This window comes from Canis lupus, chromosome X (genome assembly GCF_011100685.1).
Source record: "Canis lupus familiaris isolate Mischka breed German Shepherd chromosome X, alternate assembly UU_Cfam_GSD_1.0, whole genome shotgun sequence".
In the NCBI taxonomy this organism is placed as follows: Eukaryota; Metazoa; Chordata; class Mammalia; order Carnivora; family Canidae; genus Canis; species Canis lupus.
In genome coordinates, this window is record NC_049260.1 from 47,005,397 (window position 1) to 47,022,938 (window position 17,542).

General features: G+C 40.5%; 1 pseudogene; it reads left to right on the top strand.

Moving 5' to 3' along the window:
• The first annotated feature begins 7,061 nt into the window (after nucleotides 1–7,061).
• Nucleotides 7,062–17,542, top strand: part of LOC119878110 — a 13,728-nt pseudogene continuing 3,247 nt past the window's right edge.

Here is a 17,542-nt window from a genome sequence, read left to right on the forward strand (position 1 = left end):
TGATTTTAGCGGGGAGCTATCTATCTCCTGGATCTGAATGCCTGTTTCTCTCCCCAAGTTAGGGAAGTTCTCAGCTATGATTTGTTCAAATACACTTTCTGGTCCTCTGTCCCTTTCGGCACCCTCTGGAACCCCAATTCAATGTAGATTTTTCCTTCTGAGGCTGTCATATATTTCCCTTAACCATTCCTCATGGTCTTTGTTTTTGTCTTTTTTTCCTCAGCTTCCTTCCTTGCCATCAACTTGTCTTCTATGTCACTCACTCTTTCTTCTACCTCATTAACCCTTGTCATTGGGGCCTCCTGTTTGGATTGCATCTCATTTAATTGATTTTTATATTTATTTATTTATTCATTTATTTATTTATTTTAATAAATTTATTTTTTATTGGTATTCAATTTGCCAACATATAGAATAACACTCAGTGCTCATCCCGTTAAGTGCCCACCTCAGTGCCTGTCACCCAGTCACCCCCAGCCCCCCCCCCCCGCCCACCTCCCCTTTCACCACCCCTAGTTCCTTTCCCAGAGTTAGGAGTCTCTCATGTTCCTTTAATTGTTTTTTAATTTAGACCGGATTAGGTCTACATTCTGGAGTCATGAAGTCTCTTGATTCCTTTATGCTTTTTTCTAGCGCCACCAGTAGCTTTATAATTGTGCTTCTGAATTGGCTTTCTGATATCAAATTGTAATGCAAATTCTGTAACTCTTTGGCAGAGAGTACTGGTTTTGATTCTTTGTTTTGTGGTGAGTTCTTTTTCAAGTGATTTTGCTCAGGGCAGAGTGGCTAAAAAGGAGTTGTACTGGAAAAAGGAAGGAAAAAAGAGAAAAAAAAAGAAAAAAGAAAGAAAGAAACAACAAACAAACAAAAAAAACCCAACAAGGCGGGATATCCTCTGGTTCTATATACTGTAAATCCCTCGACTTCCCCTGGAGCTTTCCAGCGCTACTTGGTCAAGAACTTGCTCTTCCCTGTCCTTCCTGCTGGTTTTCTTGGGGGTGGGGGTGGGGGTGGGGGCTGCTGTGTTGATCCTCAAGTGTGTGCACCTGGAGGAGCTGCCCCGCCCCCTGCCAGGTGCATGGCTCAGTGGGAGCTGTTTACCCCGTGAGGCCTCTGTTCCCTGGTGGCCCTGCTCTGTCCCAGGCATAGGGTGACACCAGGAGGAACAACCCCACGGTGGCGGCCAGCTCTCCAGCCCTGGATTCAGCTCCTGCTCCTGCAGTAACTACCACAGCTCCCAGTCCGCACTGGCCAGGATGCTCCCGGAGACGGGGGTGGGGGGGGGGGGGGGGGGGGGGGGGTGGTGGTGCTGATCTGCACAGCTCGGGGCACCTAGTGGCAGAAGCGTCCTTGCTGTCCTGGGCCCTTCCGGTCTCTGCCTGTCCTGAGGGTATTGCAGGATTCTGGGCTGTGTCCCCTGGCACCCTGGCATCCGGGGCCTGGGCTGCTGGAATCGTATTCATGGGTCCGCAGGTTGAGTTGCTCCCGAGGCCCCGGGGAGGGGAGGGCATGCTTCCGCCCTTTACTGAGCTTGGCCCGAGGTTTGTGACATGCTCTCCCCGGGGCGCACTTCGTTAGTGACCCCGGGAACCTGGAGGCTCCACTGCTCTTCCTGGGTTTCCTGCCAGAGTCCCTGAGAGCACCTTTCCCTGTGGGAAGAATCCGGTGCGGATTTTAAAGTTCCTGCTTCCCCAGGACTGGGCTTTTCCTGTCCTGAGGCTTTTGCCACCCACCACCCCCTCCCCAGCTCCCTCGGGGCCCCTCCCAACTGGATTCTTTCTTTCTTTCTTCGGGAGTGATTATAAGGTTTAGGGAGGGATTTAAGGAGGAGGAGGGATGGGGGGGGGGATTTAGGGGGAGGAGGGGGAGGGGGAGGGAGGGAGGGAGGGAGGGAGGGGGAGGGAGGGAGGGATGGAGGGAGGGAGGGAGGGAAGGAATGGAAGGAAGGAAGGAAGAGAAAGAGAAGGGGGGGAGGGGGGGAGGGGAGGGAAGGAGGGGGGAGGGAGGGGGAGGGGGGGAGGGGAGGGAGGGAGGGGGGAGGGAGGAGGGAGGGGGAGGAAGGAAAGGAAGGAAAGAAAGAAAGAAGGAGGGGAGGGAGGGAGGGCGGGAGGGAGGAGGGAGGGGGAGGGAGGGAGGAGGGGGGAGGGAGGGAGGGAGGGAGGGAGGAGGAGGGAGGGAGGGAGGGAGGGAGGGAGGGAGGGGAGGGAGGAGGGGGGGGGGAAATCGCCGTCCACTTCCTCCCCTCCTCCCACTCCTCTTCTTTCTTTTTTCTGTTTTCTTTCTTTCTTTCTTTCTTTCTTTATTTCTTTCTTTCCTTTCTCTTTTCTGTCTTCCTACCTTGTTAGAAGCGCAAACTCTTCTCTGTAGCATTCCAGCTGTTCTCTCTTTAAATCTCAGGTCAAGTCCGTTGGTTTTCAGGATGATTTGAATATTATCTAGGTAAGTTGGTGGGGACAGGTGACTTGGGGACCTACTCTTCCACCATCTTGCCCTGCCCGTCTGAGACTTATATTAATTATCTTATAGCAAACTACTTTAACCTGATAACACTAATATTTTTTTACACTTTAACTTTGATCTGATACAAAAATTCTGCACTCTTATTCCTCCTCATATTCATGTTTTTGATGATACAATATATATTGTTTTATTTTCTTATCCATTTTAAAATTATTTTACTGTGCCTAATTTGAATTATTTTCTTTTTTAACGTTTATAATAGAGTTAAAAGTGATTTACATACAGCCATTACAATGTTGAGTATTCTGAGTTTGACTGTATATCTAAATTTACCAATGAGTTTTATACTTTCATATGATTTCATGTTACTAATTAATATCCTTTCATAGTTCCAGCCCACCATTAGAGCATCGAGTTAGCTAACTCTGTTTTCATATAGCTCACTGAGCTTCCTTAAAGCAATTATTTAGAATTTCTGTCAGACAATTTGTAGATCTCCATTTCTCTGGGGATCTACTTGTGTTCCTTTGGTCGTGTCATGTTTCCTTGATATTCTTTGTTCTTTGAAGTCTTGTGTTGCTGTCTATATACTTGAAGATGCAGTCACCTCCTCTAGTCTGTACTGGCTCGGTACGGGAGACATATCTTTACCCGTCAGCCCAGCTAAAGATTCTGAGGTGCATTCAGGTCTTTTCCATGGATGCACTCACTGCATGGAAGTGGGGGGAGATAATTCCTAAAATTGTATAACTTTTCTTGATCCCACGATGCCAGGAAAGGTGCTGAGTGCTCCCTGTTTGTTTTCCATGGATCAGTGTCCTGAAGTTCTCAGGTTTGTATGTCTTCTCCCAATGCTGCATAGTCAAGATGGCTGTCTGCATACTCTCTCAAGCTGTCTGCAGAGACTCCCACTCATCAACTGTAGGGTCACACATGGGAGCTGCCCATGGTGAAAGGAGTGGAGTGCCATCATTTGGAAGCTCCGATGGACCAGTTAGGGGAAGGATCTTCCTGATGGGGTCTGTGAAGCAGCTAGTAAAACCCATGGCTCTTTGTCGAAACGGAACCCTGACTTTTGAGTACCTACCCATTTCTCTTCCCTGCACCCAACTTCTCCCATCCACTAAGACATGATGATCACCTCAGTATTCTTGGAAGGGCGAAAAAGAAGTGGGTTTCTTGGGTAGCAACCTGATTGGATGGGGAAGCTCGCTAAGATTTTACTTCCATCCGTGGGATAAATCATGGGCTGAGAGGAGCTCTCTTGGAACTGAGCTGTGCTTTGGGGGAAGGGTGATGTAAGCAAAGTGAAACTGCACTTCTTACCCTCTTCAGTGTGTCTTTTCATGGACTTTAGGCTCAGATAGTGGGCTGGCTAAAGCGGTCTTTCTCAGGTTGAGAAAGTTCCCCTTGTTCATAATTTGCTAAAACTGTTTATCATAAATGGGTGTTGGATTTTGGATTTTGTCCACTGCTATTGCTGCATCTGTATATGATCATGTGATTTATCTTCCTCAGTCTATTGATATGATAGATTCCATTAACTGATTTTCAAATGTTGAACCAGTCTTAAATACCTGGATAAATCCCAAATAGTCACAGTGTATGGTTGTTTTTATAGATTATTGCATTTGGTTTGCTAATACTTTGTTGAGTATTTTGCATCTGTGTTAGGAGAGAGATTAATCTGTAGTTTTTGTATTTTATAAGGTCTGTATTTGGGCTTGGTATTAAGGTAATGCTGGCCTCTTAGACTGAGTTAGGAAATATTCCACCTGCTCCTATCTTCTGGAGTAGATTGTACAGAATTGGTATAATTTCTTACTTCAATGTATGTTAGAATTCAAAAGCCAACCCATCTTGGCCTGTTGTTTTCTATGTTAGAAGGTTATTAAATATTGAATCGATTCTTAAAATAGATATAGAGCTATTTGGAGTGTCTATTTCCTCTCTATTGTTTCTTGTGTGAGTTTTAGCTGAGTTTGTCTTTCTAGGAATTGCTCATTTCATTGGGTCTGTCAAGGTTATGGGTGTACACTTGTTCATTGTATTACTTTATTATCCTTTCAATACCTATGTAATTGGTAGTGATCTCTCTCTCTCTCATTTTTTAAAAAGATTTTTTAAAGTAAGTTCCACACTCAATGTGGGGCTCAAATTCACAAACCTGAGATCAAGATTCGCATGTTCTACCAACTGAGCCAGCTAGACACTGCTCTCACTTTTGATATTAGCAGTCTGCATCTTTTCTTCCAGAAAGCACGGACAGAGGTTTATCAATTTTGTTTGTCTTTTCTTTTTTTTTTTTAAATTTTATTTATTTATTCATGAGAGCCATACAGAGAGAGAGGCAGAGACATAGGCAGAGGAAGAAGCAGGCCCCCTGTGGGGACCCTGATGTGAGACTTGATTCCAGGTGGGATCACACCCTGAGCCAACGTAGACGCTCAACCACTGAGCCACCCAGGTGCCGCAAGTTCAAACTCCTTACAGGGAAACTAGAAAAAGAAAAGAAAAGTAAACAAAATAACAGCAAAGGAAATAATAAACACCAGGATGGAAGTCATATTGAAAATAGGAAAATAGCAGAGAAAAAAATTAAATGTAGTTTTTTCAAAACTATTACTGAAATGTATAAGCTCTAGCAATACTGATAGAAATACAAAAGAGAGATGGCACAAATCATCAAAACCAATCATTCCAGAGTCTGCAGCCATGATATGGGAATACCATGAACAACTATATGCTCATAAACTCACTAATTTAGAAGAAATGGAGCAATTCCTCAAAACCCAAAAACTATCAAAACTCATAAAAGATTAAACGGACACCTGAATAGCACTAAAACTATTAAAGGAATTGAAATTTTTAATTTAAAAAATCTTCCAAAAAAGAGTCCCAGGCCCAGATGATTTAATTGGAAAATTCTATGAATCAGTTAAAGAAGTAACACCAGTCTACACAATCTCTTTCAAAAGAAACAAGGAAGAAAACCTTCCCAACACATTGGATGAGGCCAATATTAACCTGATATGTAAACCAGCTGCAGACTACCAAAAAAGTCACTACGTTATCAAATCTCTTATGAACATAGGCACAAAAACTGTTAATGAAATATGACCAAATTAAATCCAACACTGTATAAAAACAAATTATACATCTTGACCAGTGGGAGCTTTTCCAGGTATGCAGTGTTGCTGCAACATTCAAAATTCAATTAATGTAATCCAAATAAACTAAATAGTAAAAATAATATGGTTATATCAAGGAACACACAAGGTTACTGACAAAATCCAACATCAAGTCACAGTACAAACTTTCAGAAATTTAGGACAGTGGTGAATTTCCTAAACTTGATAGCATTTAAAAAACAAACAAACAAACAAACAAACAATTCCTACAGCTAAGGCTGTCTACAACTAAGTTTGAAAGAAGGAAATGATGTCTGATCTCTCTACTCTTGCTCAAACAAAACAAAACAAAACAAAACAAAACAAAACAAAACTTAGCCCTTAAAATAAGATAATAAAACTAATTAAAAGCATATTGATGGGAAAAGAAGAAATAAAACTGCCCCTAATTGTAGATAATATTGTCTATATAGAAAATGTATTGAGTGACAGGCATTAAGGAAAGCACGTAATGTGATGAGCACTGGGTGTTATACTAATCGAATTTAAATTAAAAATAAAGGGGATCCCTGGGTGGCGCAGCGGTTTGACGCCTGCCTTTGGCCCAGGGCGCGATCCAGGAGACCCTGGATCGAATCCCACGTCGGGCTCCCGGTGCATGGAGCCTGCTTCTCCCTCTGCCTGTGTCTCTGCCTCTCTCTCTCTCTCTCTCTCTCTCTCTCTGTGTGACTATCATAAATAAATAAAATTAAAAAAAATAAAAAATAAAAATAAAGAAAATGCCAAGAAATCTACAACAGACACACACAGAACCAACCAAACAAACAAACAAAAAGCAAAAGAAATGAGTTTCAGTCAGGTCTGAGGATACAAAATCAGCGCTCAGCTTGGCACCTATGCCCACACCTCCTGGCCACAAGCCCTCAGACACTGCTGGCAGCTCTGCCACCCTGTCCTCTGGCTCCTCCTCCAGGGAGAGCACAGGGCGCTGCAGAGCAGAGCAGCAGACCCACGGGGTTCCTGCCTTCTCCCTGGCAGTCAATCAGGGCCCTTTGCTGCAACTGCCTGGGTGGCAATCTCACAACTTGTCTGGTCAGGAGCCCAGCGACAAGGAAGCTGAGTGCCAGTGTGAGCTGCTATGCTTCAAATGGTCTCTGGTGGCAGGGCCCCACCCTCCGCATTCCAGAAGTGACCACACACAGCTGGCCTGCTGGTGAAGACTCATTTAGATGGAAACGCTCTACATTGGTCCACGGTTGTGCAAATGACTCAGAACTTACCTGGCATTTTGGTATAGCCAAATGACAGACAAGGAGCTAAAAGTAAGATAATTGAAGACAGTAAAAACCTAAATGAAACGTAAGGATTATCAACCAAAAAAGACCCATTGGAGAAAGCAGAGGATGAAAATAAATGAAACTGTTTTATTCTCTGTATTTCATGAGGCTTCATGAAATTTAATAAGAAAATATGGTGACTTTTTCTTCAAAGAACTGTGCTTTTCAGTGCCAGTTACATCAAATCAACCAGCCCCTAAGTGTTAACTCTATACTTGGGAGTATGTTATTAAAGATGCTCACATTAGAATGAGACAGAAAAACACCTATCAAAATGTTATGGTTTATTTTTGCATCTCACTAGCATTCATTGGTCTTTACTTTTGGCAAACATGTCCATTATGTTCTATCTCAGGGAATATTGTACTTTTAGGCATTAAGTTTACTAAATACCACATCTGCCTATTTACTGAAACTATTTCCTTTACTTATGGCTTATTGTATCATCCAGCTTTCTTGATAACATGTGCAAATTATTACCTGAATTTCTCTAAAGCCACCAAACTTTTGACATGTAAAGTTATTTAATTTAATTTAATTTAATTTTTTATTTGTAAAGTTATTTTATTTCTTCACAGTAATTTTCCTTTGGATTTCAGTCTTTGCTTGTGTTTTGGGGGATCCAACTATCCACCAAAGCCTGAAGGCACAGAATGCTTATTCTTACCAATATCCTTTCTACTTGTGTATTCAAAGTCACTGTCTGTCATTTCCCATGGTGATGATTTTATTTATGGCTTTTATAATCTCTTGATCAGAAGGTATGACCTTGGTACAGGCTATTGGGATATCTTCCTATAGGACTGAAACTCTCCTCTATTCTTCTTTTCATCTTTCTAGTTATATTGTGGGCTTTAAAAAAGTACTCCTGACCAAGCTCATTACCTGTTTTCCTGGTAGCTGGTTACCATTTGTCCTCTTTCAAATAATTGTCTTTTTGCTTAAAAAATGTGTGTGTGTGTGTGTGTGTGTGTGTGTGTGTGTGTATTAAGATGAACATTCCCTGGTTATATTTTATCAATAGTTTTCCTATTGCCATTGTTTATTGGCTTAATTGACACATCTTAATTTAAGAGATATCACATTATCTGTGGGTATGTTTATCAACTGGAAATGATGCTTCATTCCACTTACAATTTACAATCTGGAGCAAATTGAAAAGCTTATACTAATCATAATTTGTTATATATCAATTATATCTCAAAAAACCTGGAAAATGTTGTTAGTATGCTGCCATAAAACTAATAACCACTATAAGAATCATAATTTTACAAATGGGAAGGCATGATGACTCATAAATCATATTATTTCATTCGTATGTGGGATTTAAGGAACAAAATACAGGAGCACAGAGGAAGAGAGGGAAAAATTAAACAAGATGAAACTACAGAGGGAGACAAATCATAAAAGACTCTTAATCATAGGAAACAAACTGAGGGTTGCTGTAGGGGAAGGGGGGGTGGGGATGGGATAACTGGTGATGGGCATGAAGGAGGGCACATGATATAATGAGCACTAGGTGTTATATATGGCTGATGAAACACTGAACTCTACCTTTGAAACTAGTAACAAACTATATGTTAATTAATTGAATTTAAATTTAAAAATAAATAATAAAATAAAAAATAAAATTTGAGCACTGTGGAGAAAAAAGAATAAAGTGGGAGGATTGTAGTTCTGGTCATTTGTTCCAGAATAATGAAAACTATTTTTTCACACAGAAATCTGTGCACAAATGTTTATAGCAGCTTTATCTGAAATAGCCAAATCCTGGGAAGGACCCTCTGAAGGATTCAGTGGGTAAATGGCTACACAGATTATGGTGTACCCATGCCATGGAATATTGCTCACCAGTAAGAAATGAACTATTACATATGCAATTCTATTTGCAGATTGCCAGAGAATGATGGTAAGTGAAAAAAAGCCAATATCAGAAGGTTACATACAGGATTATTCATTCTTAAAATTACAAAATAAATGTGACACAGGCTGATGGCTGCCAGGTTGAGGAATGTTAAGAGTGGAAAGAAAGTGGGTCCGGTTGTTAAAAAAAAATTAAAAAGGTAATATGACAGATCCCTGTGATGGAAATGTTTTGTAGCCTGCCTATATCAAGGTTGATATCCTTGTCACTATATTATAGTTTTGTGAGATATTACCATTGGAAGAAATTGAGCAGATGGCAACTGGGCTCTCTGTGTATTATTTCTTTCAACTGCATCTGATTCAACAATGATCCAGAAAAGAATAAACTTAAATGAAAAGATTACCATGTAATAAAATATGCTACAAATATTCAAGACAACAACAACTCCTCAAAAAGAATAAAGTGGAAGGAATTATTCTACCAATACATTCATATATTATTGGTATATTATTATTTAGCTCCAGTAATCAAAACAGTATGGTGTTGGCTGAGGGATAGACACTTGCATAAGTGGACTAGTTCAAGAATCCTCAAATAGATTCACACAAAAATGCTGACTTGAATTTTGACAAGAGTGCAAAAGCAATTCAATGGAAGAAGGATGGCGTTTTCAACAAATGGTACTAGAGCAACTAGCACCAGGACTTCCACAGGTCCAAAAAATAAATCATGACTTAAACTTCACACATTATATAAAAGTTCATTCAAAACAAATTATGATTTGACAAAGCAGGAAAGACTATCCACTGGAAAAAGGACAGTCTCTTCAATAAATGGTGCTGGGAAAATTGGACAGCCACATGCAGAAGAACGAAACTAGACCATTCTCTTACACCATACACAAAGATAAACTCAAAATGGATGAAAGATCTAAATGTGAGATAAGAATCCATCAAAATCCTAGAGGAGAACACAGGCAACACCCTTTTGAACTTGGCCAGAGCAACTTCTTGCAAGATACATCCATGAAGGCAAGAGAAACAAAAGCAGAAATGAATCATTGGGACTTCATCAAGATAAAAAGCTTCTGCAGAGCAAAAGAAACAGTCCACAAAACTAAAAGAAAACCTACAGATTGGGAGAAGATGTTTGCAAATGACCTATCAGATAAAGGGCTAGTATCCGAGATCTATAAAGAACTTATTCAACTCAACAGCAAAGAAACAAACAATCCAATCATGAAATGGGCAAAAGACATGAACAGAAATCTCACAGAGGAAGACATAGGCAGGGCCAACAAGCACATGAGAAAATGCTCGCATCACTGGCCATCAGGGAAATACCAATCAAAACCACAATGAGATACCACCTCACACCAGTGCGAATGGGGAAAATTAACAAGGCAGGAAACCACAAATGTTGGAGAGCATGTGGAGAAAGGGGAACCCTCTTGCACTGTTGGTGGGAATGTGAACTGTTGCAGCCACTCTGGAAGACTGTGTGGAGGTTCCTCAAAGAGTGAAAAATAGATCTGCCCTAGGACCCAGCAATTGCGCTGCTGGGGATTTACCCCAAATATACAGATGCAGTGAAACGCCGGGACACCTGCACCCTGATGTTTTATAGCAGCAATGTCCACAATAGCCAAACTGGAAGGAGCCTCGGTGTCCATCGAAAGATGATTGGATAAAGAAGATGTGGTATATGTATAAAATGGAATATTACTCAGCCATTAGAAACGAGAAATACCCACCATTTGCTTCAACGTGGATGGGACTGGAGGGTATTATGCTGAGTGAAATAAGTCAATCGGAAAAGGACAAACATTTTATGGTCTCATTCATTTGGGGAATATAATAATTCGTGAAAGGGAATAAAGGGAAAGGAGAGAAAATGAGTGAAATATCAGTGAGGGTGACAAAACATGAGAGACCCCTAAACTCTGGGAAATGAACAAGGGGTAGTGGAAGGGGAGGTGGGCGGGGGGGTTTGGGTGACTGGGTGATCGGCACTGAGCGGGGGCACTTGGCGGGATGAGACTGGGTGTTATGCTAAATGTTGGCAAATTGAACTCCAATAAAAAATTTAAAAGATAAATTATGAACATAAAAGGAAAACATAAGGCAATAACAAAAATTTTAAATAGATAGCAAAATCTTTGAAATCTCGGGTTAGGAAATGAGTCCTTAGGCTTGAAACCAAAAGCATGATCCACAAAGAGAAAAATTGATAACTGAACCTCATCAAAATTAAACACTTTTGCTCTGTGAAAGCCCATGTAAAATTGAAAGACAAGCTACCGTCTGGGAGGATGTATTTCAAACCATATATTTGACAAAGGATTAGTATTTAGAATATATAAAGAATTCTCAAGAGACCAAAGTTAAAAAGTATATATGCCAACTAGAAAGTGGACAAAACATGAACAGCCATGTCACTGCAGAGGATATAATGTGGCAAATAATCTCTAAAAAGATAACAAACACCATTAGCCATTAAGAAAGCATATTAAAATGACAATGAACTAGCACTACATATTTGCCACACCGGCCAAAATAATAACAAAATAATACTGACAATACCAAATGCTGGTTGAAGGTGTGGAGAATCTGGAGCACTTATACTCATGTGTATTTCTTGGAAACATAAAATGACATTGCCACTCTGCAATACAGTTTGGTAATTTCTTAAAAACTAAATAGACAGTAACTGTACGTCCTAGACATTTTACTCTTGGGCATTTACACCATATAAATAAAAATTAATATTTGCCAAAATTCCGTATAAAAAATGCTCATAGCAACATTGTTGGTAATAGCCAAAAACTAGAACAGCCCTGATGTCCTTCAAACAGATGAATGGCTAAGCAACCTATGATACATCCATTGCACAGAGTTCTACTCAGCAATAAAAGGAATGAACTATTTTTTGTATATTTTTATTGGAGTTAAATTTGCCAACATATAGCATAACATCCAGTACTCCTCCCATCAAGTGCCCCCCCCTCAGTGCCCGTCAGCCATTCACCCCAAGCCCCGCCCACCTCCCTTTCCACCACCCCTTGTACATTTCCCAGAGTTAGGAGTAACTCAAGCTCTGTCACCCTCACTGATATTTCCCACTCAATTTCTCTCCTTTCCCCTTTAGTCCCTTTCACTATTTTATATTTTCCAAATGAATGAGACCATATAATGTTTGTCCTTCTCCGATTGACTTGCTTCACTCAGCATAATACCCTCAACTTCCATCCACATCGAAGCAAATGGTGGGTATATGTCGTTTCTAATGTCTGAGTAATTAATATTCCACTGTATACATACACCACATCTTCTTTATCCATTCTTTCGATGGACACTGAGGCTCCTTGCACAGTTTGGCTATTGTGGACATTGCTGCTATAACCATTGGGATACAGGTGTCCCGGGGATTCACTGCATCTGTATCTTTGGGGTAAATCCCCAACAGTGCAATTGCTGGGTCGTAGGGCAGATCTATTTTTCACTCTTTGAGGAACCTCCACACAGTTTTCCAGAGTGGTTGTACCAGTTCACATTCCCACCAACAGTGCAAGAGGTTCCCCTTTCTCCACATCCTCTCCAACATTTGTTTCCTGTCTTGTTAATTTTCACGATTCTCACCGGTATGAGGGCACATCTCATTGTGGTTTTGTTTTGTATTTCCCTGATGGCAAGAGATGCCGATCATTTTCTCATGTGCTTGTGGGCCATGTCTATGTCTTCCTCTGTGAGATTTCTGTTCATGTCTTTTGCCCATTTCATGATTGGATTGTTTGTTTCTTTGCTGTTGAGTTGAATAAGTTCTTTATAGATCTTGGATACTAGCCCTTTATCTGATATGTCATTTTGCAAATATCTTCTCCCATTCTGTAGGTTGTCTTTTAGTTTTGTGGACTGTTTCTTTCGCGTTGCAGAAGCTTTATACGTTGAATAAGTCTGAATAGTTCATGTCTACTTTTGTTTCCCTTGCCGTCATAGATGTATCTTCCATTAAGTTGTTGTCGCCAAGTTCAAAAAGGCCTGTGTTCTCCTTGAGGATTTTGATGGATTCTTGTCTCACATTTAGATCATTCATCCATTTTGAGTTTATCTTTGTGTATGGTGAAAGAGAATGGTATAGTTACAATCTTCTGCACATGGCTGTCCAATTTTCCCAGCACCATTTATTGAAGAGACTGTCTTTCTTCCAGTGGATACTCTTTCCTCCTTTGTCGAATATTAGTTGACCATAATGTTGAGTGTCTACTTTTGGATTCTCTATTCTGCTCCATTGATCTATGTGTTGGTTTTTGTGCTAGTACCACACTCTCTTGTTGACCACAGCTTTGTAGTACAACCTGAAATCTGGCATTGTGATGCCCCCAGCTACGCTTTTCTTTTTTAAATTTCCCCTGCCATTTGGGATCTTGTCTGATTCCACACAAATCTTAAAAAAATTGGTTCTAACTCTCTGAAGAAAGTCCCTGGTATTTTGATAGGGATTGCATTAAACGTGTAAATTGCCCTGGGGAACATTGACATTTTCACAATATTAATTCTGCCAATCCAGGAACATGGAATATTTTTCCATCTCTTTGTGTCTTCCTCAATTTCTTTCAGAAATGTTCTATAGTTTTTAGGGTATAGACCCTTTACCTCATTGTTGAGGTTTATTCCTATGTATCTTATGCTTTTGGGTGCAATTGTAAATGGGATTGACTCCTTAATTTCTCTTTCTTCAGCCTCATTGTTAGTGGATAGAAATGCCACTGACTTCTGGGCATTGATTTTTTTTAATATTTTTTTTAATTTTTATTTATTTATGATAGTCACAGAGAGAGAAAGAGAGGCAGAGACACAGGCAGAGAGAAGCAGCCTCCATGCACCGGGAGCCCGACATGGGATTCAATCCTGGGTCTCCAGGTTCGCGCCCTAGGCCAAAGGCAGGCGCCAAACCGCTGGGCCACCGAGGGATCCCTAGGCATTGATTTTGTATCCTGCCACGCTGCCAAATTGCTGAATGAGTTCTAGCAATCTTGGGGTGGAGTCTTTTGGGTTTTCTAGGTAGAGTATCATCTCATCAGCGAAGAGGGAGAGATGATTTCTTCTTTGCCAATTTGAATGCCTTAAATGTCTTTTTGTTGTCTGATTGCTGAGGCTAGGACTTCCAGTACTATGTTGAATAGCAGTGGTGAGAGTGGACATCCCTGTCTTGTTCCTGATCTTAAGGGAAAGACTCCCAGTGCTTCCCCATTGAGAATGATATTTCCTGTGGGCTTTTCATAGATGGCTTTTAAGATTTTGACGATGTTCCCTCTATCCCTACACTCTGAAGAGTTTTGATCACGAATGGATGCTATATTTTGTCAAATGCATTCTCTGCATCTATTGAGAGGGTCATATGGTTCTTGTTTTTTCTCTTGCTAGTATGATGAATCACATTGATTGTTTTATGAGTGTTGAATGAGCATTGTGTTTCGGGAATAAATCCTACTTGGTCATGCTGATTAATCTTCTTAATGTATTTTTGGATCCTACTCGCTAGTATCATCTTGAGAATTTGTGCATCCATGTTCATCAGGGATATTTGTCTATAATTCTCCTTTTGGTGGGGTCGTTGTCTGGTTTTGGAATTAAGGTGATGCTGGCCTCCTAGAATGAATTTGGAAGTACTCCATCTCTTTCTGTCTTTCCAAACAGCTTTAGGAGAATAGGTATGGTTTCTTCTTTAAACATTGGATAGAATTCCCTAGGGAAGCCATCTGGCCTTGGACGTTTGTGTCTTTGGTGGTTTTTGATGACTGCTACGATTTCCTCCCAGGTTATTGGCCCATTCAGGTTTTCTATTTTTCCAGTTCCAGTTTTGGTAGTTTGTGGTTTTCCAGAAATGCATCCATTTCTTCTAGATTGCCTAATTTACTGGCGTATTGCTGTTCATAGTATGTTTTTAAAATAGTTTGTATTTCCTTGGTGTTGGTAGTGATCTCTCCTTTCTCATTCATGATTTTATTAATTTGAGTCTTCTCTCTCTTCTTTTTACTAAGGCTGGCTAATGGTTTATCTATCTTATTAATTCTTTCATGAACCAACTCCTGGTTTTGTTGATCTGTTCCACAGTTCTTCTGGTCTCGATTTCGTTGAGTTCTACTCGAATTTTTATTAACTCTCTTCTTTGGCTAGGTGTAGGATCTTTTTGCTGTTTTTTCTCTAGCTCCTTTCGGTCTAAGGTTAGCTTTTGTATTTGAGTTCTTTCCAGTTTTTGAATGGATGCTTGTATTACGATGTATTTCCCTCTCAGGACTGCTTTTGCTGCATCCCAAAGATTTTGAATGGTTGTATCTTCATTCTCATCAGTTTCCATGAATCTTTTTAATTATCCTTAATTTCTTGATTGACCCTTTCATCTTTTAGCAGGATGGTCCTTAACCTCCACGTGTTTGAAGTCCTTCCAAACTTCTTGTTGTGATTTAGTTCTAATTTCAAGGCATTATGGTCTGAGAATATGCAGGGGACGATCCCAATCTTTTGGTATCGGATCAGACCTGATTTGTGACCTAGTATGTGGTCTATTCTGGAGAAAGTTCCATGTGCACTTGAGAAGAATGTGTATTCAGTTGAGTATGGATGTAAAGTTATGTAGATATCTGTGAAATCCCTCTGGTCTCGTGTATCATTTAAAGCTCTCGTTCCTTTGGAGATGTTGTGTTTTGAATACCTATCGAGTGTAGAAAGTGCTAGATTGAAGTCACCAAGTATAAGTGTATTATTATCTAAGTATGTCTTCACTTTGGTTATTATTTGATTGATATATTTGGCAGCTCCCACATTCGGGCATATAGATTGAGGATTCTTAAGTCCTCTTATTGGATAGATTCTTTAAGTATGATATAGTGTCCCACTTCATCTCTCATTACAGTCTTCAGGGTAAATTTTAGTTTATCTGATATAAGGATGTCTACCCCTGCTTTCTTTTGAGGACCATTTGAATGGTACATGGTTCTCCAACTTTTTATTTTCAGGCTGTAGGTGTCCTTCTGTCTAAAATGAGTCTCTTGTAGACAGCAAGTAGATGGGTCCTGCTTTTTTATCCAGTCTGAAACCCTGCGCCTTTTGATGGGGTCATTAAGCCCGTTCACGTTCAGAGTTACTATTGAGAGATATGAGTTTAGTGTCACCATGATATCTATTCAGTCCTTGTTTTTGTGGATTGTTCCACTGAACTTCTTCTTAAAGGGGAATTTTAAGAGTCCCCCTTAAAATTTCTTGCAGAGCTGGTTTGGAGGTCACATATTCTTTCAGTTCCTGCCTGTCTTGGAAGCTCTTTATCTTTCCTTCCATTCTGAATGAGAGCCTTGCTGGATAAAGTATTCTTGGTTGCATGTTCTTCTCCTTTAGGAGCCTGAATATATCCTGCCAGCCCTTTCTGGCCTGCCAGGTCTCTGTGGAGAAGTCTGCTGTTAATCTGATATTTCTCCCGATATAATTAGGGATGTCTTGTCTCTTGCTGCTTTAATGATCTCTTTATCTTTGGAATTTGCAAGTTTCACTATTAAATGTCGAGGTGTTGAATTTTTTTTATTGATTTTAGGGCGAGATCTCTCTATTTCCTGGATCTGAATGCCTGTCTCCATTCCCAGATTAGGAACATTCTCAGCTATGATTTTTTCAACTACATATTCTGGCCTCTGTCCCTTTCTGCGCCTTTGGGAACCACAATTAAGTGTCGATTTTTCTTCCTCAGGCTGTCACTTATTTCCCTTAATCTATCCTCATGGTCTTTTAATTGTTGTCTCTTTTTTCCTCAGTTTCCCTCTTTGCCATCAACTTGTCTTCTATGTCACTCACTCGTTCTTCCACCTCGTTAACCCTTGTCATTAGGACCTCTAGTTTGGATTGCATCTCATTCAATTGATTTTTAATTTCTGCCTGATTAGATCTAAATTCTGCAGTCATGAAGTCTCTTGAGTCCCTTATGCTTTTTCCTAGAGCCACCAGTAGCTTTATAATAGTGCTTCTGAATTGGCTTTCTGATATTGAATCGTAATCCAAATTTTGTAACTCTGTGGGAGAGAGGACTGTTTCTGATTCTTTCTTTTGAGGTGAGGTTTTCCTTCTAGTCATTTTGCTCAGTGCAGCGTGGCCACAAAGAGGTTGTATTGGGAAAAGGAGAAAAAGAAAGAAGAGAAAGAAGGAAAGAAAAAGAAAAAAGGAAGGAAAAAGAAAAAAGTAAAAAGAAGAGAAGAAATTGGGAAAAAAGGAGAAAAAAAAAGGGAGGGAAGCAAACGGAAATCAAAAAGCAAAAAACAACAACAAAAAAAACCAAAACAAAAAAAATCAAAAAAAAAAAAAAAAAAAGAAGGGGGAGTATCCTCCGATTCTGTATACTGTAAGTCCCTTGACTTCCCCTGGAACTTTCCAGTGCTGCTTGGTCAATAATTTGTTTTTCCACTGTCTGTCCAGCTGGTCTTCTGGGGAGGGGCTGCTGTGCTGATTTTCAGGTGTTAGCATTTGGGGATCTGGTCATCTATAGATACTTAAGCTGTTTATCCTGTGAGGCCACTGTGAGGCTCAGTGAAGGTTGTTACCCGTGGAGGCCCCGCTACATCCCAGGGACAGGGTGACACCAGGAGGGATGACAACACTGGCGTGGCCAGCTCTCTCCCAGCCACTGGTTATTCAGCTCCGACGGAACTAACTGCAGCTCCCCAGATCAGTCCTAGGCCCGTAGGGAGGGGAAAAAGAAAGAAAGGG